Genomic DNA, 26,261 nt, shown 5'->3' with positions numbered 1-26,261 from the left:
CATCGCTCCCTAGTCAGGAGCGGCGCTTTTGATGCTGTTTCCTGCACTTGTCATTTTCTTTGCACTTTTTGAACATTTCTTGGTCAATTTTACACCAAGTTAGGCATTTTGCCTTGAGTGGATACTTTGGCACAGGAAAACAACTTTTAAGCCCCAACGATCATCAAAACCGAATAAAATGAGGTCGATATTGCGTAATAAACATATCTAAATGGAGCAATATCAATTGTCTTTGATGACAATGATTGTCGGTTTAGACAATGTTCGACATGGATGCAAATTTTATTTCTTGGGTTGGAGATAATGTTAGCGGCATGAAGATTAAGGATCTTGAAGTTATCGTCGAGGAAGCATGTGCGTCGTTTATCTTTGGAGTGTGGAAGTATGCTTATCTTTTTCTATCAAAAAGGTGGAGTTTTGTTGGTTTTGTTTTTTGATAGAAAAATTGATATGGTTACTTTGTAAAGGATGTTATCCCACATCGGTGGGAGGAAAGAAGTTGGAGGTGGGTGACTTGGTTATAAAAGGAGCTCATAGGATTCATTCCAACTTGCACCAATCAATACACTTTAAGTATTTGATTATTTATTTCTTTCTTAACCTTATTTGAGAGTTGTATTAGTTAAATACTTTGGAGAGTGTAGTTGGCTTAAGAGAGCTTTCTATGTCATTGTAACAATTTGTGATATAGTGTATTTCTCTCTTTGGAGGCCCGTGGTTTTTTCTTCTGTGATATAGTGTATTTTTCTCTTTGGAGGCCCGTGTTAAATTTCAGTATCTACATAGACATTGAAATTAAGCACCAAACCAAGTGTCACGACTCTTTGTGCTCTAAGGATACTCGTTAGAAAGGTTTTTGACCGATTGGGTATTGACCCACACACTCTTTGTTCATGTTGTGATGACTTGATCAAAAGTTTTTATCATTGTCATTTTCATTTGTGTGCAAATGAGCTCTAGAAATTTGAAAATCAATTTTTAAGTGATGGAACGCTTGAAGTTTTATTCCGAGATAGTGTGGTTGTTGGATGTGAACTCCTTACGAGTGGTCGTATGTTCAAATTTTATAGTATTCAAAGATGATTTGGGAAAGAGTCACGAATTGTTCTCGTATATCACATCACACAGAGTTTCTCAAGTAATATGAAAGTTTTAGCATTTTCGAATTAAATGACTTAGGGTGCGTTTGTTTGCCTCTTAATGAAATGGTTCATTGCTGAATGCTGAACCATTCAACATTCAGTGCGTTTGTTTCTGACCTCTGAATAACATATGGTGCTGAATGGTTCAGAATTCAGTGCTAAACCATTCAGAGATGAAACACTCTCTTAACCATTAAGAGCCTAAATTTTCTATAATTTTCTCCTCAAATCCTATCCTAAACACTTAGCTAACAAGTATATTGAATATTTTATTCATGTTACACTTTGATAAAGTAATTTAACTCGGTTTATATCGTTTATTCTAAATAATTATCAAACAACTTATTTTCATTCAGAGCAAACATTATTCAGAGGCTTTTAATCATTGAGATTCTGAACCATTCAACGCTAAATCATTCAGTTTTATCAAACGCACCATTAGTGATAATTGATAGTTTAATTTGTCCTCAACTCCTCGTGTAATGGTTGAAAAATAACTGATGGAGTTTTGTGAGGTCGTATTTTTTTTATAATTCACCAACGATTCAAATAATCAATGGGCTGACCATTTATAAACGGGTTAACCCAATACCCAAGCCCAAATCACTTCAGTTTTAAGTAGTGTTGCAAAAGTCGGCCGAGTCGGCCGACGCGTCGTTGCTAAAAAGTCGGTCAAAGCCCAAAGGTAAAAAGTCGGTCAAAGTCGGAAAAAGTCGGTCTAACTCGGAAAAAGTCGGTCAAAGTCGGTCAAAGTCAGTCAAATTTTTTATTTTTTTTTGTAATATTGTTAATAATTGTTAATTATTCATGTTTATTATAAATATAGTTTATATTTATATTTAAAAATTTGATCTATATAATATTATATATAAATATATATTTAATAAAACTATTTTAAAAAGTCAACGTTAGTCAAGACCTGTTGCATCGCCGTTGCTTCGTCCGACGCGTCATTTTTTAGGCATGGTCAATACGTCCCCTACTCGCGTCTTTTTACAACTTTGCCTTTAACATTAACATTAACATTAACATTAATGTTAACATATAAAAACCTTTATTCAATCAGTTTTCCAAATTCAGTCTCGCAAAGCCAGTTAGTCAGTGACACTTTCCCCGAACATACGGTGGAAAAAACAACCGTCGCAGGCGAAGAAGAAGACACCGGAGCACAAATCGCTCCGATAATTAAACTTGAAGAAGTTGCCGTCAGTACCGGTGAAGAAAATGAAGACGCAATTCTCGATCTGTAAATCTAGAAATTTTTCATTCTTCTCTATTATGTATCTATCAATATATTACAGTATATATATATATATATATATATATATATATATATATATATATATATATATATATATATATATATATATATATATGTATGTATTGGTTGATTGATGTGTTATTGCTTAAAAGTAAGTTAGTAACCCTAACTTTAATTTGAATTTTGAATTGTTGATAGAAAATCGAAATTATATCGATTTGATAAAGAAGGAAATCAGTGGAAAGAAAGAGGTGCTGGATCAGTAAAGCTATTGAAACATATGGAAACTGGTAAAGTAAGGCTTGTGATGAGGCATTAAAAGTGCAACCCAGACCGTCAAACTAATAATAAACTACTCCGTATGATGCTAATGTCTACAAAGAGACTTGAACACATGACCATCAGGATTTTAGGGAGTTACTGATATTGTTGGGCCAAATGTTGCTTGGTATGAAATTATGAATGAACCTGTTTGTTTATATGATACATATAGAATGGTTCATTGGACATTTTAGTATAAAATGATCAATAGCAAAATAAACTAGATTAAGTATATTATCATTTCATTCTATTAATGATCATTTCATAGTTGGATATTTGTGTGTTACAGGCGAAGCTGCCAATTGTTGTTCAACCCACCTTATAGATGGAGATGGGACTTTTAATATATCAGGACTTGACAAATTCATAAAGGAAGTAAAACTCGGTGAATGTGGTCTTTCTTACGCATGGGCCCGCAAAGTAGCGGTATAGATTCTTGTTTTGAGTTATGAATATCATGTTGTTGTTAATGCAAAATTAAAATGACATCTTTGATGCTTATGTGTTTGGGACTGGAAAGAGCACACTTTTTAAATCATCTATTTCAAACGAATTTTAAAGAAATGGATGCATTCAAAGGAAGGCAACTACTCTTTTATTATTATTATTATTATTATTATTATTATTATTATTATTATTATTATTATTATTATTATTATTATTATTATTATTATTATTATTATTATTATTATTATTATTATTATTATTATTATTATTATTATTATTATTATTATTATTATTATTATTATTATTATTATTATTATTATTATTATTATTATTATTATTATTATTATTATTATTATTATTATTATTATTATTATTATTATTATTATTATTATTATTATTATTATTATTATTATTATTATTATTATTATTATTATTATTATTATTATTATTATTATTATTATTATTATTATTATTATTATTATTATTATTATTATTATTATTATTATTATTATTATTATTATTATTATTATTATTATTATTATTATTATTATTATTATTATTATTATTATTATTATTATTATTATTATTATTATTATTATTATTATTATTATTATTATTATTATTATTATTATTATTATTATTATTATTATTATTATTATTATTATTATTATTATTATTATTATTATTATTATTATTATTATTATTATTATTATTATTATTATTATTATTATTATTATTATTATTATTATTATTATTACTTTATTTTGCTGACCTCATTTTAGCAAAGTGATCAATTTGTGTGTGTGTGTTTTTTTTTTTTTTTTTGAGGCCATAGACCACGAAAGGTATATGGATGGCTAGATGTGCTGGTATTGAGCCTTGCACTATCGTAATGGATGGATCTTGAGGGTACCGATGGAAGAGAACGAGGAGAGGTTGCATTCTAATTTGTCATTTTTCAAATTTATTTATTTATTATTAGTATTATTTTTAATATTAATTATCCTCTGATTTGCATGCATCATGCATTCTGATTTGTGAGTTACTTCCTATTATTATATCTAGAGTGTTTTCTACTTCAACTTAATTCATTTTGGTACATGGAATGCAGGGTTTTTGGTTTGGTTAACATTGCTTTATGTTAGTTATGGTTTATGATAAGTAGTATAATAATTAATAATACTTATTAATTTAAGAATATAATCTGATGTAAATTAATTTACAGTATATAACATTCTTTTGATATAACATTCGTCAAGCATTCAGATAAAAAAACATGGTAATGGAAATAGATGGGGAAGCTTAGAAAATTGTTAAATGTTTCAGGATGATAGTGCTTTTGAAAAACAAAGTGCACTTTTCGCGCTCATAAACATGTATGTGTAATGACATCCCATATATACAGTTTTTATGTGGATTTTGTAAATTTTGTTTTCATAATTTTTGAGTGATGAAAATATGTGTTGTTTAGGTGGGGTGCCAGGATGCTGCATATAAGCCTTTATTGAAAACCGTATTCCAGGTATGTACCATATAGAGCTTTGCTTTGTTCTCATATTTGCTTGTAAATTTTTGTTAAAGATAACATGTTGTTTCTTTTCCATTTCAGGTTATGATGAGATTATTTAGTCCACGCAAAACAAAGTTGATTTTTGTTATACGTGATAAAACAAGGGTAAGTGGTCTATTTATCTACATAGTTTTGAATGTCGACCCGTATAGTTGTCACTATAACGGGTCGATTGGGTTGTAGACCGTTGTATAACTTAGAGGTGGAAATGTCAACCCATATATACTTATAAACAGGTATTGGGATGTGTGTTTCATATGCTGACAAGATTTGTATTTTGTTTTCTTCAAGACGCCCTGGAAAATTTAGAGCCCGTCTTGAGAGAAGATATTCAAAAGGTAAATTTATTAAACTTATTTCTATTTGTACCATAATTTTTACCTATAAACCAACGTTTTGAATTATGAAATTCATTGTTGGTCATAGATATGGGATTCTCTTCCCAAGCCAGAAGCCCACAAAAGAAACACCATTGAGTACCTTTTTCAATGTAAGACGGAGAACATATTGTTTTTTGACTTTTGTTGTCTACTAATTATTATCTATTTCTTGTAATCAAGTTATCGTGTCTATTATAATTACTATTAACTACTAATTAACTTACTAATGAATTGAGCAGATTGAAGTTGTTGCTCTTTCTAGTTAGGAAGAGAAGGAAGAGCAATTCAAAATAGGAAAAAAGTCGCAGTTAAACATGGTACTTAGAATATCATATTTTATGCCTATGCTTGTAGGTAGATTAATTTTTAATGTGAGAGGTTTAAGATAATTCACGAATCAAGATCTAGATAGATATTCATTCAATATTATAAGTGGTGGCAATTTCAACCCATTTGCAAACAAATAAGCCGACGATTTGGGTCCTGTAATAGCTATAATGGGTCAAATGAGCTAAGGTAAGTGAGGTCATATGGGTGAAAAATAATCTGCGTTAAACCTCCTAAATTGCTATATTAAACAAAGTTTAGAGTTTTTTTTGTAACATTGTTTGCGCAATCATATGTAACACATTAAGTTTTCATATATCTCAAAAAGTTGAATAGAAAGTGTTCACCATTCGTCCCCCTACCCAGTTCGTTTTTCCCAAACTTAGAAGTTACTTTGACCCGATAACCAACTCATCCGCCCATTTTACCACCTCTCTGCAAAACTCATAATAGATTGAAGGGCTGTATACCATATACCTTCATTTCAGCATACAATCTCATTAAATACTTTTTGTAATGATGGTGGCCACTGTTTGTTCGTTGTGAAGAAATTGCTATAGAGAAATTTACCGCTTTTGTTACAAACAAGGTTAATTGATTTTTATGTCTGTTACAAACAAGATTGCATTTATTTGGGTTATTAGAAATTAATATATAGGTTTTTTTTGCAGGAGTGGTGTGATTTTAGAGGATGCTGTGAAGTCTCAATTAGTGCCAGATTTTGGGAAAAAAAAAAAAAAACTTACTTCAATGCTCGCTTTGTTTTTCAGGGTATGGATATATATTGCATATGTTTACAAATTTATCTGTCGTTTTTTTTTTTTTCCGCAACATATTATTAACACGAGAAAGAGGTATAATGATACGCATACCCGATCAGCTCGTGTAGCGCATCAGCGCACCGCCACAAGGAATTACAAGGGTGCGCCAAGGTATGGAGCGCTATATTTACAAACATCGCGCTAGTCCCATCAGCGCGCATCGGCAGCGGCCACTTTTTACTTTTGTCGACGTACTATTTGCAGGCCACGATCTTTTTAACCTCATTACGTGGCGCGAGAAGACAAGGAAGGTCATCCTATAAATACAAGACTTCGTCCACAGAACAAAGCACCTTGGAATTTCACTTTTACACACACATACACCGGACTCATAGCATTACACCAGACATTCTTGTAATGTTCCATGAACAAAAACCCTATCACCTAGCGCGAGCCATCGATGTCCGGTCTACCCGCCGATGATGGGTCCACGTTTAACCACCCTTGTTGAGATCATCATCTCGCAAGGGGTTATTCACGGTACTCCGGACCGGAGAGTTAAACTCAATTGACCCTTAAATCCCCCCTTTAATGATGAAGCATGGACTGAACCCGACCCGATTATTCTATGCTTGATCATTTGGCGCCATCCGTGGGACAATCAAGTTAAAAGATTTTGATTTGATCTTTTTTCTGTATGTCCACGCTTATTTCCCTTTGATATACAGTGAAAGGTATTGAGATGGCCAGCAAGCAGGAAGTACCAAAGCCCGCGCAAGCGCGAGCTACATCACCAACACGACCTAAGCCAGCCGTCGCGCACAAATGCCTCCCCCCCGCGTCGTCCTTCAAAACTCCAGAAGCAATTAGGCCGATACCGTGGGCCTCGAACACCACGGGCACGGGATTTGTGCCCATCTACCCAGCTACTGAATCTGCGCGCAATAGCCTTAGCCATACTAGCAGCGCGCGACCTTCACCGTCACCTCGGAGGGATGCCTCCCCAACCACACCCGGGTGTAGCGCTACGACTTTCGCGCAGGGGGCTTCATCTGCAGGAAGGGGGGCATCCACAGAATACACGCGAACAACGCGCCCAGAGCCAAGCCAATTTGATCCATGCTTTGATGAATGCTGCGCCACACGATATGGTGCATGAGTTTGAGCAACCGGGAAAGGCCGAGCTCATGATTAAAAACCTTTACGCAGGGATGAAGGGAGTGCCCGTTAAAGAAACAGCGCCTACTGGAGAAAAGTTCTCGGCGCACATGCTAAGCAATGTTTCCACACCGCTGCCCGTAATACCATTAACCCTGGGGTACTATGATGGATTCTCAGACCCAGGCAAAAGTATGAAGGTATAGCGCGAAACAAGCGCTGGGCTGACGAGACAAAGTGCATGGAGTTCCCGCCGCTACTTGAGGGCGTGGCTCGACAATGGTTAAACAACCTGCCAGCGCGAGTTATAAGCTACTATGATTGATGATCTCCGGACGCGTTTCCTGCTTAACTTCCATAACATGCGCGCGACTCGAAGGACACATGTTGAATGTCATGACATCAAGCATAAGAGAGGGGAGTCCTTGGGAGAGTTCATTGACACGTATTGTCAAGAGGTAGCTAGAATTCCCAACTGCGCAGAGTCACTAAAGGTATCTCGTTTCATACACGGGATCTGTCGGGAGCGCCACCTAACGTTGTGGCAAAGGTTGAGGAAAGGTTGAGGAAGCGCCCCTTAGAGACATTGGGAGAAGCGATAAGGGAAGTACACGAACACATGCGCGCTGAAGAAGACACCACAAGATACTCGAGTTACAGGAATTCACGCAATGGTCGGCGCGACGGCGATTCGCCTAGGGGTGGACGCCAGTCAGGTGGTTTCGGGAGATGCCAACACGACTCTAGCCCCTACCGCCACCACGGCAACAATCACCACAATGATAGGAAGCACCAACGAAATCACCAAGGGAACAACAACAACCAGCAACATCATCGAAACAGGGACAATGACACCACGGAGAACAAGCACGCTTTGATCACGAGGAGCCTCACCAAGAGTCTGAAAGAGATTTACGTGACTGAGCCAATCTCCAAGACGTTTGAGAAGCCCGCGCGCATGTCTGAGTATGCGCGACGTGATAAGTCGAAGTTCTGCGACTTTCATGATGACTTCGGGCACGAAACCAATCGCTGCAAAGCGATGGTTGATAAGGTGGTTGCGTGCCTCAAACGCGGAGAGGTGAAACACTTGAAGCCGGGTAAAGACGAGTCAGGAGGGTAGAAGAACGAGAGCGAAGGAGTTGAGAAGGATAAGGTAAATTACGTCTTTTCGTGGGAGAAGGAGGAGGTCGGGAAAGAACCACTTGCTGCCGTATGAGAACCTGAAGGCGCACCTCCCGCGCGAGCCCATTTTCGAAAGAAAATGCGCCCCTCGCCCCTCTAGTGGTCGAAGGTTATATGCCTGAATAATGCACTCAGCACATTGACAAAATTCTTATCGATACTGGCAGCTATGTCAATGTTTTGTTCTTTCATTGTTTCGAGAACCTAAACCACACTGTGAAGCGCAATTTGAGGAAGGTAAAACAGCAGTTCAGGGGGATAAGTGGGGACCCCGCATGGTCGAAGGGGATACTTGGGGCGGCGTTAACCTTGCGAGATGATGAACGCAAGAACAGGGCGCACACGATGGTGGTCGACTTCAGAGTGATACGTGCCGAGTCGGAATACGATGCTATCCTTGGGCAACCGGCGCTATCACATTTCGCCATCAGCACCTGTCTCTACCGTCTCTACCGAGGGATCATAACGCTACCTACCCCGCTAGGAGAAGCCACACTCAAATCCAAAGTTACCGCGGAGGACTTTCGACTTCGACAAGTACACACTAACATGTTTAATAAATCATTTTGAAAACTAAGGTCGCACGTAGTCTGCATGCAGTCGCTAATAGCAAAGTAAGCTATACTTCGCTGGATAGAATGCAATAAACGCGCAACCAGCGCGCTTACCGCATTAAAACGAGCACAATCTTACATAATCCGAAACATAAGACGCATATTAGAGTCCGCCTGCTTTCGTTGATTTGTAACACTATTTGATTGGTATCCGCAGATCCGAAGTTATCAAGCCGAGGCAAAGGCGACGAAAGATGGGGCCGGCTCTTCTGGAGCTGGAATTGACGAGGGAGACGAGATTGCCGGCGTGGACTACGAGTTTGAAGATTACAAGGATGAGAAGTTCAGGGAGAGAGCATGTGGCTTCAATTACGATCATGGTGGATATAGTTATTATTGGTATTGAGGAATTTGGAAATTTGTAAGCGCGTCTTGTTTAAGCGCATGTTTGAAAGTTTGTAATGACAATCCTAAAGCGCGTTACGCGCACTATCTATGCATGTTTAATTAATTGTCTCCAAGTTATCGTCTGCGATAATCTTTGTACCATTATATGTAAAGTAGCTCTGTAACTTGAAAATGGTGCGCACAATCTCTTACGCAAACGCACTCCTGCCTTTGAAGGGTCGCTTTCTCCGGCACCCGTGCGGCAGAAGCTTTTTTGGCGACAAGCTAGTTTATTATAACCGGACGGTTAAGCGTGATTGCGTCATTGCGCAGAACTTGAGATCTGCAAGTCATGACTATAAACGACGGCGTTGGTCGCGCCTGACCTCAATACTAAGTGTTGACGCACTTAGAAGACTCCCGATGCGCACACACTGCTTAACTTAAGCATATATTGTGTGCACAACAATATATGTGATAGGTTAAGTGAATACTTAGCCAAACATTTTAACGAACGATCTTACGCGCATGATCATATAAGAATTGCGAACACAACCCATATACTTGGCCGCACTGATTTAACAATTATAACTTAGAAAAATGCAACTAGGAAAGGACAAAGCGCATACACAACCTGCGCATACACAACTTGTTGCCGCAATATGCTTAAAGTATAAATTGCTAACACGCACTTATAAAATGTGAACGCGCCATAACATGCAAACCGCATACAATGTAGACAAGTAAACAAGATGAGTTCTCATTATTATCAAAAGAGTGATTACATTCTTGAAGGAAATTACAAAATTACAATGGGTCTTTTAACAAACGATCAGCATCAGCAGTGGGGTCTTCGGATAAGGCCACAAGCGAAGGGACCCTTGATGTTCGTCAGCGTCGGCTCCAATCCAAGGCCTCAGAAGATTGAAGATTGGACGTGAAGCAGATTGGACGTGAGGCTGAATCTTTCTCCAAAAAATAAGCCTATCCTCCGCCTTGAAAGCAAGAACGGCGTCAACAAAAAGATCGCTCACGTATTTTGAGTCGACGGCACGACCAACAAGCGCGGGGAGACCCTTCTTCAAAGTCTGAAACTGACACTTGGCCGTGTCACGATCAATCTGACAAGAAGTTAAGCGATCAGTCAAGTTTTCGCGCTCTCTTTCCTAAGCGCTCTTTTCAGATTCGAGGGACTTAACCTTTTTAGCCAACTCCTCAACCTGAGAAGCCAAGGACGCCTTCTCCTCAACTAGAACCGACGAGGTGCTGATCACCTCGTTACGAGCCTTTTCTGAATGCTCGAGATCAGAAGTCAGATGCACGATGCGGTCATGCAGCTGCTCAGCAGTCAGCGCGCCCGGCGAAGAAGAGCCTGCGCCGTGCGTGCCTTCGCCTCTTTAAGGTAACTTTTAGCACGCATCAAGTTCAACGTGGCCAGTTGAACGTCAAAGCACCTCGTAGTTGGGAAGCTTGATGTCTTCCAAGTAGTTAGTTGAATTTACAGGCCTCCGTGGCCTCCGGAATAGACAACTGATCATTCATGCCATAAAACTGCAGGAGAGCTTCTACAAATAAGAAGGCAACTGGTTAGTAACAAAAAAGGCAGCGCAATGTCCCAACACTTAAGAAAAGAAAAATTACCTTTGCCTTTCTTAGCGCGCTTGCGCTTACTCCCACCCTTAGCTGGGGGCTCACTAGCCTTGCCCCCTTCGACGTCTGTCTGATGACATCTACCTATTAATATCCATATCCTGGTCGCCTTGATTCTCCACTTCGGGCGTCTCAGTATGAACGCCCTCGATGTCACGCGAAGCAAGACGCGACGCATCTCTGCAAATAAACATGCTAAGTTAGACACAAGTGATGAAGAAACAACTAGTACAAAAATAACAAAAATAACGCCCGTCTGCCGCCTACCATTATCATCGGCGCAGGGCAGGCGGATAGGGACATATTAGCAACCCGTGTTGTAAAAATGAACAAGTCTGTGTTGTGTTGCTCATCTAGAGAAAGGGAAGGCCTAATGTTTAACTCCGCGTTGACAGCGCCGGTGTGCCACGCGCATATATTTCTATATGCAAGCGGGATAAATGAATCGTCGATAAAGAAGAATGAGTTCTTCCACTTCGTGCGCACTACAAACTTAATCCTATCGTTGAAAGAATACCAGCTGTGTTGATTCTTACGACACGAAAATACGTTCTTAAACAAGTTTAGCGAAGGAGGAAATCGGTAATGCCGGCAAATCATCTCGAAGAGAACAACGCGACATGCGTTAATAAGGATACAGCTCTCCGATGCCTATATTGAAATGACTAAGAACCTCCATGAAGAAAGAAGTAGGAGGATAGCGCTCCCTGTACACGGTAACTTTACCATCGATCACATCACTAGCGCCGCTGGTCAGCTAGGGGCGCTACAGGATTCAAATTAGCCAAAGGTGGATACCACTCCACTAGCAGCGCGACTTTGCGACGCGTCATAGGAGACTTAATAACCTCACAATTCGGAGGCTCAGAAGTAGAGGAAGAAGACGCCATCTATTAACAAATAAATCAAAGAATCGTAAGAAGAAAGACTAAGTGGGCGCTAACCTGAAAAAGCTAAAAGACGAGGTCGAAGTAGTAAGCTGATAAGATTTGCATAAGAGTGAAGAGCACAGATGAAGTAAAAAACCGAGAAAGATGATTATAAGTATTTATAGGAGAGTAAAAACATGGAAGAGGCCCTAGGGGAAGTTGAAAATGGGCGGTTAAAATATCAAGGGCGGAGATTGAGCCACGTGTTGAAAGATGGAAAGGGAAGAGTAAAGGGAAACAAAGGCGGCGAAATCGGCGGGATGACAACTGACAAAACGTCGCTTTGGTTTTCCTGCATTTATGCAGGACAATATTTTTTAAATTATAAATATAGAAGAAGGAGGAGGCGCGCAAGTAAAGAAAAGCTGAATGACGGATACGAGTTGAGTTCAACGCCATGCGCCGTACCTGCGCATACCATTGAACGATAGTTACGAGTTGAGTTCAACGCCATGCGCTGTACCAGCGCATACCATTGAACTGGGGGACTTAATGATACCGATCAGCTCGTGTAGCGCATCACACACCACCGCCACAAGGAATTACAAGGGCGCGCCAAGGTATGGAGCGCTATATTTACAACCATCGCGTTAGTCCCATTAGCGCGCATCGGCAGCGGTCACATGTCGGGGATGCTGTAGGTGGCAGAGGACACCTCGCAGACAAGAATCAGAGCCGACAAGAACACTTTTTACTATTTGCACGTACTATTTGCAGGCCACGATTTTTTTAACCTCATTACGTGGCGATAGAAGACAAGGAAGGTCATCCTATAAATACAAGACTTCGTCCACAGAATAAAGCACCTTGGAATTTCACTTTTACACACACATACATTCTAAGAACAGCAGCACATAGCGCGAATATACCCGCGCTACCGGACTCATAGCATTACACTATACATGGTAACGTTCCATGAACAAAAACCCTATCACCTAGCGCGAGCCATCGTGTCCGGTCTACCCGCCGATGGTGGGTCCACGTTTAACCACCCGTGTTGAGATCATCATCTCGCAAGGGGTTACTGGAGAGTTAAACTCAATTGATTACAATTAATTCGGCACTATGGAAAACTCGAAAACATATTGCAAAGAGAGCAACAAAAGCGAATACATAGAACAACTAACTAAACTAATCTATACAATATTGAATTGAATCGGATAACCATTGTAGGCATTCGATCTTTTTATGCTTGAAACGCGAAGATATCCAACGAGACTAGTTGGATTTCCATTAAGCCGCCCGGTCCATTCCAACACGAATTTGAGAAAACTTTCCGATTCCGATTCTTCCAAATCAAATACCCACACGTCCATTGATGCAGAATCATTGATCGATGATGGAGATGGAAGAAATAGGTGGGCTTAGGTGTACCGAAAGAAAAACAAGAGTGCTGGGATGCTGGAATATTTTGGAGACTCCAAGTTTGGGCTGATCATTGGGCCTAATAGAGGCGTGAAGTAATGCAGAAAACAAGATTGCTTCAGCTGGGTTCTAGAGATTATTCTAGAATTTATTTGAATTTAAATTTCTTATGTTTATCCTTATCTTCTTTTTTTAGGTTGTTAAATAAGGCCTGGAGCCAGTTGTATCGGCACTTTTATTTTATGATTATCGAATAGCAATAAAATCAGCTGCAGGCTTCTTCCATTCTCTGTTGCATTCTTCCTGTTTGTTTGGCCACGATCAATTTTTACATTAAGTGGTATCAGGAGTCCAGGATGGCCGAACAACGAGCTCGTCGTGGTGCTTACCGGTCTGTGAGGATCACTGACCCTGATCCTTATGTGGAAATTGAACGCCTGCAACAAAGGATAGCAGAGTTGGAATTGAACAACCAACAGAACTATGATCGTGATTTTGAGCAATCACTGGATGATTCGGAACAGGGTAACCCGTTCGCTGATCACTATCAGAGGGATCGTAGGGGGTATGATGACCCTTTGCGAAGCTTGGGAATGAAGGTGGAGATCCCGGAATTCACGGGAACTATGCAACCGGACGATTTTCTGGATTGGTTGAGTACCGTTGAAAGAGTTTTTGACGTTAAGGATATCCCCGAACACCTCAAGGTGAAGCTTGTTGCAATTAAATTACGTAAACATGCTTCCTTGTGGTGGGACAATGTTTGTAAACATAGGGTGTATGCCCGAAAATCCAAAGTAAAAACATGGGATAAAATGAAGAAACTTTTACGCGCCAAGTTTCTTCCCGAGCATTACAAACAGGAGGCGTATTTAGAGTATCATAATCTGCGTCAAAGGGGTATGAGTGTGGAAGAACTAATTCAAGAGTTTGATCGGGCTCGTATTCGTTGTGATGTTCAGGAAGAAGAGGAGCAAACGATTGCAAGGTTCTTGTGTTCATTAAACTCCAACATTGCTGATGTCGTGAGTTTACAGCCTTATTGGACCTATGGAGATGTGTGTCGACTTGCACTCAAAGTCGAAAAACAACAAAAGAGCAAGGGAAGGTTTCCATTAACCAAGCTTGCTGTCCCGTCAACTTCCAAATCGGCTGCCCTCACCCCGGACAAGGGCAAAACAGTACAGAAACAGCCTGCACCAGCAGGTTCTGCTGGGGGTACTCGTACTCCAAAATGTTTCAATTGTCAAGAATTCGGGCATTATTCGCGAGATTGCCCGAGCCGTCGACCCGTTAATTATTGTGATGATTTTGATGAGCCCGAATATGATACCGAAGGTGAACAGGAGACAACCCAGTTTGATCACGACGAGGTAATTTATCCCGACCAGGGAGAAGCACTAGTCATTTGCAGGTCATTAAAAACAGCAGTAGCAGCACCGAGTGATAACAAGTGGCTTCGAAACAACATCTTCCGCACGAAGGTAACAGCGAAGGGTAAAGTATGCACGATGATAATTGACGGGGGCAGTTGTGAAAACGTGGTATCCACGGAGATGGTAGAAAAATTATCTTTACCCGCGGAAGACCACCCCTAACCTTATCAGTTAACGTGGTTAAAACGCGGGAATCATATCAAAGTCACAAAGAGATGTCTCGTGCAATTTTCGATTGGCAAAACATATAAGGATGAAGTTTGGTGTGAAGTGATACCAATGGATGCGTGCCACCTCCTTTTAGGGAGGCCATGGCAATTTGATAGAAAAACAAAACACGACGGGTTTCGCAACACGTATAGCTTTGTCAAAGACGGTGTTAACATCACTTTAGCCCCCTTGGATGCGAGACAAATGTCGGGGGCAGAATCTGCTTTAATTCTTAACAGGGCTGCCTTTGTTGACGAGGCAAAAAGGGGACCCATTGTATTTGCTCTCCTCGTGACAGAATCCAATAGCGAAGGACCTGCTGTCCCCACTGTTATTCGACCACTGTTGACAGAATACGAGGACGTTTTCCCAGCAGAAATCCCGCCAGGATTGCCCCTCATGCGCGACATCCAACATTGTATTGATTTAGTGCCCGGGTCGGTTATTCCAAACAAGCCCGCCTACTGATTAAACCCAAAGGAGTTCGAGGAGTTACAGCGGCAGGTTAATGAGTTGCTACAAAAGGGGTTGATACGGGAAAGCATGAGCCCGTGTGCGGTTCCCGCTCTTCTCGTTCCTAAACATGACGGTTCTTTTAGAATGTGTGTCGACAGTCGTGCGGTCAACAAGATCACCATCAAATACCGGTTTCCGATACCTCGGTTTGACGACCTTCTTGATCAGTTACATGGTGCGACGGTTTTCTCAAAGATTGATCTACGGAGCGGTTACCATCAAATTCGTATGAGGCCCGGAGATGAGTGGAAAACCGCGTTCAAAACAAGAGATGGTTTATACGAATGGATGGTCATGCCCTTTGGACTTTCCAACGCTCCAAGCACTTTCATGCGCCTCATGAATCAGGTATTTAAACCATTCATCGGACTCTTTGTTGTTGTGTATTTTGACGACATACTTGTTTACAGTCAGAGTGAGGAGCAACATTGTGATCATCTTCACCAAATTTTTACAATATTGCGAGATCAGAAACTATATGCTAATGGCAAGAAATGCCACTTCCTCGCTCGAGAAGTGACATTCTTGGGATATATTATTTCGGGTAACGGCATACGCATGGACGAGTCTAAAATTGAAGCCATTACTAATTGGCCGATCCCGCGTACTATCCATGAGGTACGCAGTTTTCACGGCCTAGCATCGTTTTACCGCCGATTTATTAGGAATTTCAGCACGATTATTGCTCCGGTCACCGAGTGTATGAAGGGTGGTCGTTTTCATTGGACCGATGAAGCTACTGCCGCCTTCAATGATTTGAAAGCTAAGGTAACTCACGCGCCCATTCTTGCATTACCTAACTTTGATGAAGTTTTTCAGGTGGAATGTGATGCATCCGGAGTAGGTATTGGTGGGGTACTTAGCCAAAACAAACGGCCAGTCGCCTATTTTAGCGAAAAGCTCAACGATGTGAGGCGTCGGTATTCCACTTATGACCGTGAGTTCTATGCGATTGTCCGATCCCTCGAGGTTTGGCGACATTATTTACTCCCGGCCGAATTTATTTTATATTCGGATCATGAGTCTCTTAAGTATATTCATGGGCAACATAAATTAAACCCGCGTCACGCCAAATGGGTTGAAGCCTTACAAGCATATACCTTTGTTATTAAGCACAAATCAGGGGTGTTGAATCAAGTCGCTGATGCTTTGAGCCGAAGGCATTCTTTACTCAGTACTATGAGTATTCGTGTGACTGGGTTTGAACAATGGCACGAGTTATATGCAACTGATCGGGATTTTAAGTTTGTGTGGGACAAATGCTCTTCTGGTACTTTCGGTTCATACAATATCTGTGAGGGCTATTTGTTCAAACATTCTCGGTTATGTGTACCAGGTGGATCAAGCAGGGAAGCCATCATTACTGAAACACATGCTGGGGGTTTAGGTGGCCACTTCGGAATGAATAAAACACTCGCGGCAATTAAAGAACGATTTTATTGGCCGCGTATGGAAAGGGATGTCAACCGTATTGTGGCTCGGTGTCGAGTGTGCCACATTGCTAAAACCCACGGAACGAATGCCGGGTTATATACGCCATTACCAGTTCCCGATGGTCCTTGGGAGGATATTAGCCTTGATTTTGTGCTTGGATTACCACGAACACAACGGAATAAGGACTCGATAATGGTAGTGGTTGATCGTTTTTCCAAGATGGCCCATTTTGTGCCATGCAACAAGACCTTCGATGCTAGTCAAGTGGCACGGTTATATTTTTCTGAAATTGTGAAGCTACATGGGATCCCGAAAACTATCACTTCCGATCGGGACGTTAAATTCATTAGTCATTTTTGGCGTACTTTGTGGGCTCGAGTGGGATCGAAACTTCAATTTAGTAGCTCACACCATCCGCAAACGGATGGGCAAACTGAGGTCGTCAACCGTAGCTTGGGAAATCTGTTGCGGAGTCTTGTGGGTGAACATCCCAAACAATGGGATCTTACTTTACCGCAGGCTGAGTTTGCTTTTAACTCCTCTGTTAATCGCACTACGGGACGCACACCTTTTGAACTTGTGTACGGCAGGCAACCTATTACCCCTCTAGACTTGCTACCGAAAAGTACCCATCAGGAGGTGTCACCTGCTGGACTGGAGCTTGCTGATCATATGAAATCCTTACATCATCAGGTGCACTCGCGTATAACTAAACAAAATGAGGTGTATAAAACAGCGGGTTGATAAGCGGCGCAAGCAGATTGTGTTTCGGGAAGGAGATCTTGTGTGGATTCATTTGAGAAAGGAACGTTTTCCGGGAGGTCGTTTTGGTAAATTACAACCGCGTGCTGATGGACCTTTTCGGGTTGTCAAAAAGATTAACGACAATGCATACAAAATTGCCTTACCTGGGCATTATAATGTTTCTGCAACTTTTAACGTCGCGGATCTCTCCATACCTCGGTGATGATGACCCGAATCTAGACTCGAGGTCGAGTCCTTCTGAAGGGGGGGAGGATGATGCAGAATCATTGATCGATGATGGAGATGGAAGAAATAGGTGGGCTCAGGTGTACCGAAAGAAAAACAAGAGTGCTGGGTTGCTGGAATATTTTGGAGACTCCAAGTTTGGGCTGATCATTGGGCCTAATAGAGGCGTGAAGTAATGCAGAAAACAAGATTGCTTGCAGCTGGGTTCTAGAGATTATTCTAGAATTTATTTGAATTTAAATTTCTTATGTTTATCCTTATCTTCTTTTTTTAGGTTGTTAAATAAGGCCTGGAGCCAGTTGTATCGGCACTTTTATTTTATGATTATCGAATAGCAATAAAATCAGCTGCAGGCTTCTTCCATTCTCTGTTGCATTCTTCCTGTTTGTTTGGCCACGATCAATTTTTACATTAAGTGTAAGAAGATAAGGATCTATTTTAGTAAAAGATAAGAACGTAATATAATATATAATTAATAAAAGATAAAAAGTCTTCTAAATCAAATCTCCAAGAGTGAGCAGATAATGTTGACTTCCAGCTGGCCCAAGTTGTATTTTGTAATCCACACTAATATATTGATTTATATATTGCTGTCCCAATTAATTTTAATTGCTTGCTTAAATTAATCTGGCCCAACGTTTCTTTCTTAGTCCAACGTAGGCAGCCCACTTTATAAATAAAATTAGACCCGCCTGGATCATACGGATATACATCATCTTCCCCTTCTTCGAAAAGACTTGTCCTCGAGTCTAAGAAGAAAACCGAACACGCATCAGTTGAGAAGTTACCCTCCCGCTCCTTTATCTTGTCTTCAAATTCCTCAGACTGTTGCACCATTATTTCAGTGTCTCTCTTTGATAACCTTTCCTTATCATTGGGACTATGACTCTTGTGCTTCGGACCTTTGAATACTTGAACCAAAACACCAAGTTGATTATCAAAATAGGTTGAGAAAACTTGTTCCGTTTGGTTGCTTTCACCTGTCAATATAGCACCTTGGACAACCACACCATTATCAACAATTTCCTCTTCTTTAATTTCAGAAAAAGAAAAAAAATCCTCACCATCAGTATCATAGATGGGTTCGGTATCATAGATGGATTCTCCATCTTCACCATCTGTATCATAGATGGGTTCAATATCATAAATGGATTCTGAATCGATTCTTTCCGAATCGTAGCGCGTAGGGAATCGTTGTTGGTTCAGTTCCAACTCGGCGATTCGCTTATATAATCGTTCAATTTCTGTGTCTCGAGGGTCTTCGTTGCCTCTTTCGGCGTGTCTACGATTATCTCCATCGCTGCCTCGGTCGGCGGTTCTGCAATAGCCTCCTCGATAACCTCCACGAAACATTGTTTGGCCAAAACCTGAGCTCTGGATACTAAATAATGAAGAACTGGAAGATTTCCATTGCTTGCCAAACTTTTGACCCCAAAAAGGAGAGAGGTCGATTATTAAAGTTTTTGCGAACGAACCCAACTTCCACCATTTGTATACTTTATCCCAAATTTCCATCGAGTGCCGACAAAAAATCATAGAATGCTCGGTTGTTCCACATCATCGTCACATAGAGGGCATCTAACGGTGTCCTACCTCTCTTATCGAGTTCGGTACGGACCGGGATACGCCTTTTCAATACCCTCCATATGAAAATTTCTACTTTAGAAGGAACCAAATTATTTTTTAATGTAGGATCTTGCGTTCTCCTTCGAGTCTGAATGAAGCTTCTCATCGATAAGTCTTTTTTGTTGAAAACACCCCATTCGATGCTAGACGCCATACCCAAGAGTCGAAACTTTGATCTTTTTTGTGATACTCGTTTAGTAGTGAAATTAAATCTTCCAATTCTCCTCGTGTTCTACCAGTAATCTCTCTCGCTGACATGGAATTCCATGTCGCCTTCTGACCAACGTACTCTTTCGAAGACGCTTGCATGCTGTTCTTGGTCGAGCTTGAATAATCTCCCGAACCTGGATTTGAGTGGGATTTCGCCTAACCAGCAGTCTGACCAGAAACTTGTTGAAACTCCATCCCGGATTAGCCTGCTGAACGAATTCGCGAACTGTAATCCTGTCTTCTTCTCGATATGTGAACCTGCGCGCAAGATATTAAACCATACACCACTCTTTCCTTTTGACCCGGAGAGGCCCGAAGGTAAGAGTAGTCCGTTAGCACCATGAATACTTTTTAAAGTCGTGACCCAAAGAGAGTTAGGCTCCAATTTAGCCCGCCACAACCATTTACCCAATAATGCAAGATTTTTCGCCCGCAAAGTACCGATGTTAAGACCTCCTTCACCGTAAGGCAAAAGAGCATCATCCCATTTGACCCAAGGAGTTTTTGAATTATCACCCGACCCGCCCCAAAAGAAATTTCTACGAATACACTCAAGGGTTTTTAAGACACTCAAAGGCGCACGAAAGAGAGAAAAGTAATATAACGGTAGACTATTAAGGACCGATTTGATTAGCGTTAACCTTCCCCCAAAAGAGACTGTTTTTGCTTTCCAATTCGCAAGACGAGAGTTAAATTTCTCAATAACGGGGTTTCCAATTTTCCACTCGGCTCATATTTCGACCCATAGGTAAGCCAAGATAAGTGAACGGGAATTCTCCAACTTTACAACCAACTCCATTAGCCACTATATCAATTTCGGTTTGTGGGACACCGAGACCGAACACTTGGCTTTTATTGAAGTTAATTTTCAAACCCGAGACTTTTTCAAAACATTTTAATAACTTTTGAAATTTTTGAAGAATAGATTATGAGGTCCTGGTCTTTAGTCTGTTTTGCAATTAGAGGTGGCGATTTGGACACATTTACTTATGAATAGGTCAATTCGGAGAAGAAACAGGTCATCAGTTGGGTTAAAAGTTGCCCAAAGGTGTTTTTTTAAATGCATAATAAAACCCTTAATATTTTATATCATAACTTTAATAATAGAAATAATGCAACTTTTGTAATCCTATCTGACACGTGGGTTCTCTATTTAATATTGTGTAATTAAAATATTTCGGATCAACCACACTATACACATTTTGACCCGTACGCATTCATTTTGACTCATTACCCAACCCACATAACTGTTCACTTTATCACCTCTAATTGCCATCTTCCAAAGTGATGATACTTCATTTTGAGGTTAAATTATCTTTCGTTAAGAGCCTATGGTGATTTTATTCTATATCTACGTACTAGTTTTAGTTAAATTGTACTATGTTATCTTCCATTTTCTTATTTTTGTATAACTAATAATGTATATACAATGTTAACTTTAAGCAAGATTTCAAATATTTTTTGTGCTCACATATTTATTTCTGACGAATTCTTTTTTGAAGATATGATGAGGAGACTATACTTTTTGAGAAAGATGTTAGGACTGCAATGCAAAGAGAAAGCAGATGGAAGAGAAATTGTTACAAGTAAGTAATATTCCTATGTGGTCGTTTGCATTATTATGAGTTTTAAAGTTTATATATATTTACCTTTAACATTAAATGATATATTTCATAAACCTTATTAAGCTCTATACTTTCTTTCCATCATTAATAAACAAGCTTATAATCTTATGTTATGATTTTTATTGTATATATTTCATATTATCACTTCTCCTCATTGTTCCTTGTATTTTATTTATTAGATTGTTCAACCTGCCTACCAATTAACATTGCAACACATAAGGTTTGAGACACTGGAAAAATTCAATAAAGCATTTGATAGGGCTTTGAGTGAAGGACAAGGGTTTGCAGTAGCTGCTCGTAATTGCAAAGCGTCAATCATGAAACTAATTAATGGACAATGTGAAGGTATTACCTACAACTTTTTTATAACAACTTACTAGTGGTGGCAAAATGGGCAGGTTAGGTAATGGGTCAAAAACATGTAGTTTTGCCATTTTGATAAGGATGAAATGGATCGAGTTAAAGTTGACCCTACGTGTGGGAAAAAAAAAAATCTTAGTTTTTTCCTTATAAATAACTAGTGCACCTGCTGTCTAGGGGCCATTATCAAACAAGTTGAGTGGGACTCGTCTAAATAAATGGAAAAGCTTTCAAATGATCTTGCTTGCTGATGTTCGTAATGGGAAACTATCTGATCTTTCTACACGACATGAGGTAACTAATCCATAAGGAATTAGCTTTAAAGTTTTTACCTTTTTTGATTTGAACAACTATTAGAATTATAATTATAATATGCATCATTTGTGTAAATTCTTCTGCAGTCAAAACTAAAGGAGGCATTATATGGGACCAGTTGAATCTCTTCTTCAATTCAAGCGAGTAAAGATGATACTTGGCCTGCAATTAAAAAACTTTATCAAGGTAGTGTTGGACTGCACTCTCGGGCTTTTTGAAATGAAAGAAGACTCCAAAAAGGAGCTCCTTAAAGAACTCGAGAATTATGCACGGGACTTGGTTGAAAAGAAAGCTAAAGAAGAAGCCGGCCGAGCTTTATATCTCATGAAAGAGAGGTATTGACCCGTTTTACTGTAAACCTCTTAATAGGTGGTAGTTTTGACCCAATAAATATTACCTGTGTTCATTTCACAATAACAAAAAAAATCTGGAACAAGCCAACTAGTCATTTCAACGATTTATAACTTATAAATGACTTGTTCACTCCCAACATGTTATGCCCTTTTTTTTTTATACTTATGATGGTTGTCATAAATGGAAATATTCTTACTCTTACCTGATTATCTAAAAAACCGTGCACAGGTTTATAAGCATATTTAATCATGATAATGATCAAATGCCTCGAGTTTGGACTGGAAAGGAAGATATTCGAGCAATTACTACTAAAACAGCTCGCACTGCTAGTAAGTGTCTACACATTATTATACAAATAATATTAATATTTGTAGTTGTAACATATTATACATGATTATTTTATTAATCAATTTTCAAATTAATTTTCAGTCGTTAAAGTTGTTATCTGTGTTGGTCAATCAATTCGTTGTTTGGATGGAATGGAGATGTCGATAAGATTGCAGAAACACTAGTCCTATCTCTGTTGGATCCAATAGCTGCAGTGAATAACTCAACTTCAAATGATCCATTGGCCTCGAGCACCTGGAATAAGGTATCACTTATGAATGTTGTCAGAGGTGGCAATTTCGACCCATCTATTTATGAATAGCCTTATTTGGGTTATACTCTATCTCTAAAATCAAAAAATTTCATATTGGTTTAAAGTTGCTCAAAGTGTATAATTAGTTCATACGACCTACTAAAGTAGCTTGTTTCAATAAATTGAAGGAAAATTACATGTTGTTAACTTACTGTTTTCCTATTGTATGTATCAAACTAAGAGAACTTCTATTGTTTGAATTAAACTCACAAAACTTCGTTTTTTTTTTAAATCTATACGGATTTCATTTTTAGTTTATTTTTACGGTTTATTTTGCAACATGTTATGGAAATTTATCTTTTAAACCAGGTCCCAGCAACAAAGACATACATTGATTTCGCCTATTCAGTGCCCCCAGTTTCAAAAGGAGACAGAATATACCTTTACTCAAGCTATTTCTGCCCAGGCATGTTTACATTATATTGTTCCTCTTAATACTCTTAATATTATCTTTGGTGATATATTTTTAATAGTTAATAAATAAATAGACATATGGCTTTAATATAATTGCATTTATTAATTAGTAATAGTATTGTATTTAAGTAACTAGAAGTTTTGGCATCACAGTACACACACATGCATGGGGGGTCATAATAGGTGAATAGATGAAAATAAGTACACATTCATGGGTCATACTGCACTTGAACTAAGTTTTATGGTCTATAACTATACAAAATCACATGATAAGTTCATTTTTTATGTTAAATATGGTTTTAGTTGATATACATTTCGTGCTATGATTTTCAGGAAGCTAATAAGCGAAGGTTACCATCACCATGGGCTATTGCTGCCTTGTTTATATTGGGTTTCAATGAATTCATGACTCTTTTAAGGTTCTTTCTGATTTAGTTTATATGTCTATGTATATACATGTTTTTTATTACCTCGTGATTAACGTTTTAATTTAATTTGCAGGAACCCGTTGTATCTGATTTTGATTTTGATAATATATGACAACAATCTGACAACCTACCTCACATGATATGTACAATCATACACATACACTAATTGTCTCCTAATGAAACTTGAACCCACAACCTCCAAATGTGTCTATTCGGGATATGTTTTTTTTTTTTTTCCCCTCTAACAGGGCAAATATAGTAATATGATAATTATCGAAGTATCCCTATGTGTATTCATCAAGGTTGTTCGGTCGAGACCTAAAAAGGACGCGTCGGCCGAGTCGGGGACGCGTCGGGGACACATTGGTCGGTGGTTGACCAACGTTGACTTTATTAATAATTTATCAAATATATATTTATATATGTATAAAATAGTTGATTCTGTACCATAAATTTCTTAAATAAGAACTTGAATTTAAATACAATCAAACTTCAAACTCAATTAATGTTACCGAGTACACAGAGAAAAGAGCGGCCCGAAAAATGAAAACAAACCCTAATTTTAAAACATATCACATCTTGACGAAAATTTGACTGATTTTGACCGTTTTGACCAACTTTGACCGTTTTGACAGACTTTGACCGAACTTTTAGCTTTGGCCGTCTTTTGAGTCGGTTTTCAGAAAAAACGGGACGGAGAACCCAAAAAAACGACGCATCGGCCGACTTTTACAACACTGGTATTCATAAAGGATTTTGCAAACGACATCGTCATTAAGATTACGAGTTAAAAAATAATTGATAACTGCTATGTAATGTACAATTGATTTAATAACCCTTAACAACAAAAAATCCCTTCTTAAATCATAAAACTTCCCAAATGGGATTTCTTCCATATATAATGAGATGCTAACTCGTTTCAATAGTTGTCCAACCCGTTACACCTCTACATGATAGGGAGTCCCTAATATCAACACCTATCATTTAATTTTTTTTCTTTTGTTCTGTTTCGTGTCTTCAGCTACCAGGAATTCTTGCGTTATCAACCAAGATCGTTCCTACCGTTCTTAACCTTATGAAAAGACTCGCGGACCAAGGACGGAGGCCAAATAATCCACATCCTCATGGTTCTTAGTATCAACGAGCCACTTTTCATTGTGCAGGAGCCAATAAATAGTGACATTTTATAAACATTTCATCTAAAGGCAACTTTACTAACGAGATCTAATCCAATGGCTCGTGTGGACATGTTGTGAAAATTCAGCCGATAATCAAACTTCTAACGCATTCTGAAATATGTGAATATGAATCATATTGGGTTCTGCAGCGTACAAAAACCATATTTTATGCCTTAAATATTTTCTCTATGCAAGAGTGTATAAATTCTTGGTTTTTACTTATGTTTTATGTAGAGACCCATATATAGTACTTTAGTTTTACTAGTAAGATACCCTGATTTGTTTAATCTATAGTGTATGCAAATTGTATCTATTACTATTATTTTGTCCTCAACAAAAGGTGGTTTGGTCTAGTGCTATGGCGTATAAATATTCCCACAATTAGGGATGACAAAATCACGTGTACCTAATGGGGAAACCCGAAACCCGTCATAATTGGGCTTGGTCTGACCCGAGTCCGTCGGGTCATGGAGCGGGTATGGGAATGGTTGCAAAAAAAAAAAAAAAATCCGGGTTCGGGTATGGTTTTGGATACAAACCCGTTTACCCGACCCACATACTCGTATACCTGGCCCGAAGAATTTTAATAATAATTTTTATGTAAAAGTTTAGTATTAGTATTATATTGTTAATGTATGAAAGATTTCTCTTATTTGTTTTGAAAGCGAGTATAATTTTTTTTTTTTTTTTTTTTTTTTTTTTTTTTTTTTGTAAGCAAGGAAACCCTCTTATCAACGAGCACATTGGCTCCCCCATAGAAGGTAAAACCTCGGGTAATCAAGCCCCCCGAGCGCGACACCTGGTACCGGGTGAATAACTCATAGTTTACAAATCAAAATGGGTTACAGAAAACCAAAAGAAAAGTGCATCTCCTTTTGACCAGCCATGAACTCCAAAGCTAAATTGCATTTGTACTCCTTTACAACCCACATCCAATAATATTTGCATTTGAACTCTTTTACAGTTACCTCAAATTATATGCCTCATGTACTTTGGCCTCATTACAGCTGTGATTTTAGGCTGCTTTTATCGCAGCGTCAGCTGCCAATGCCAAGCTGAGGTGGCAACAAGTGACGGAAAGAAACCAT

The 26,261-nt window shown here is 39.0% G+C and overlaps 1 pseudogene; it reads left to right on the top strand.

Moving 5' to 3' along the window:
* Nucleotides 1–269: 269 nt before the first annotated feature.
* Nucleotides 270–23,073, top strand: LOC139902359 (protein ROOT HAIR DEFECTIVE 3-like; annotated as a pseudogene).
* The last annotated feature ends 3,188 nt before the right edge of the window (nucleotides 23,074–26,261 follow it).

This window comes from Rutidosis leptorrhynchoides, chromosome 3 (genome assembly GCF_046630445.1).
Source record: "Rutidosis leptorrhynchoides isolate AG116_Rl617_1_P2 chromosome 3, CSIRO_AGI_Rlap_v1, whole genome shotgun sequence".
Classification (NCBI taxonomy): domain Eukaryota; kingdom Viridiplantae; phylum Streptophyta; class Magnoliopsida; order Asterales; family Asteraceae; genus Rutidosis; species Rutidosis leptorrhynchoides.
Note: the sequence above shows the minus strand (reverse complement) of the source record. Positions and strands in the feature narration are given on the sequence as shown.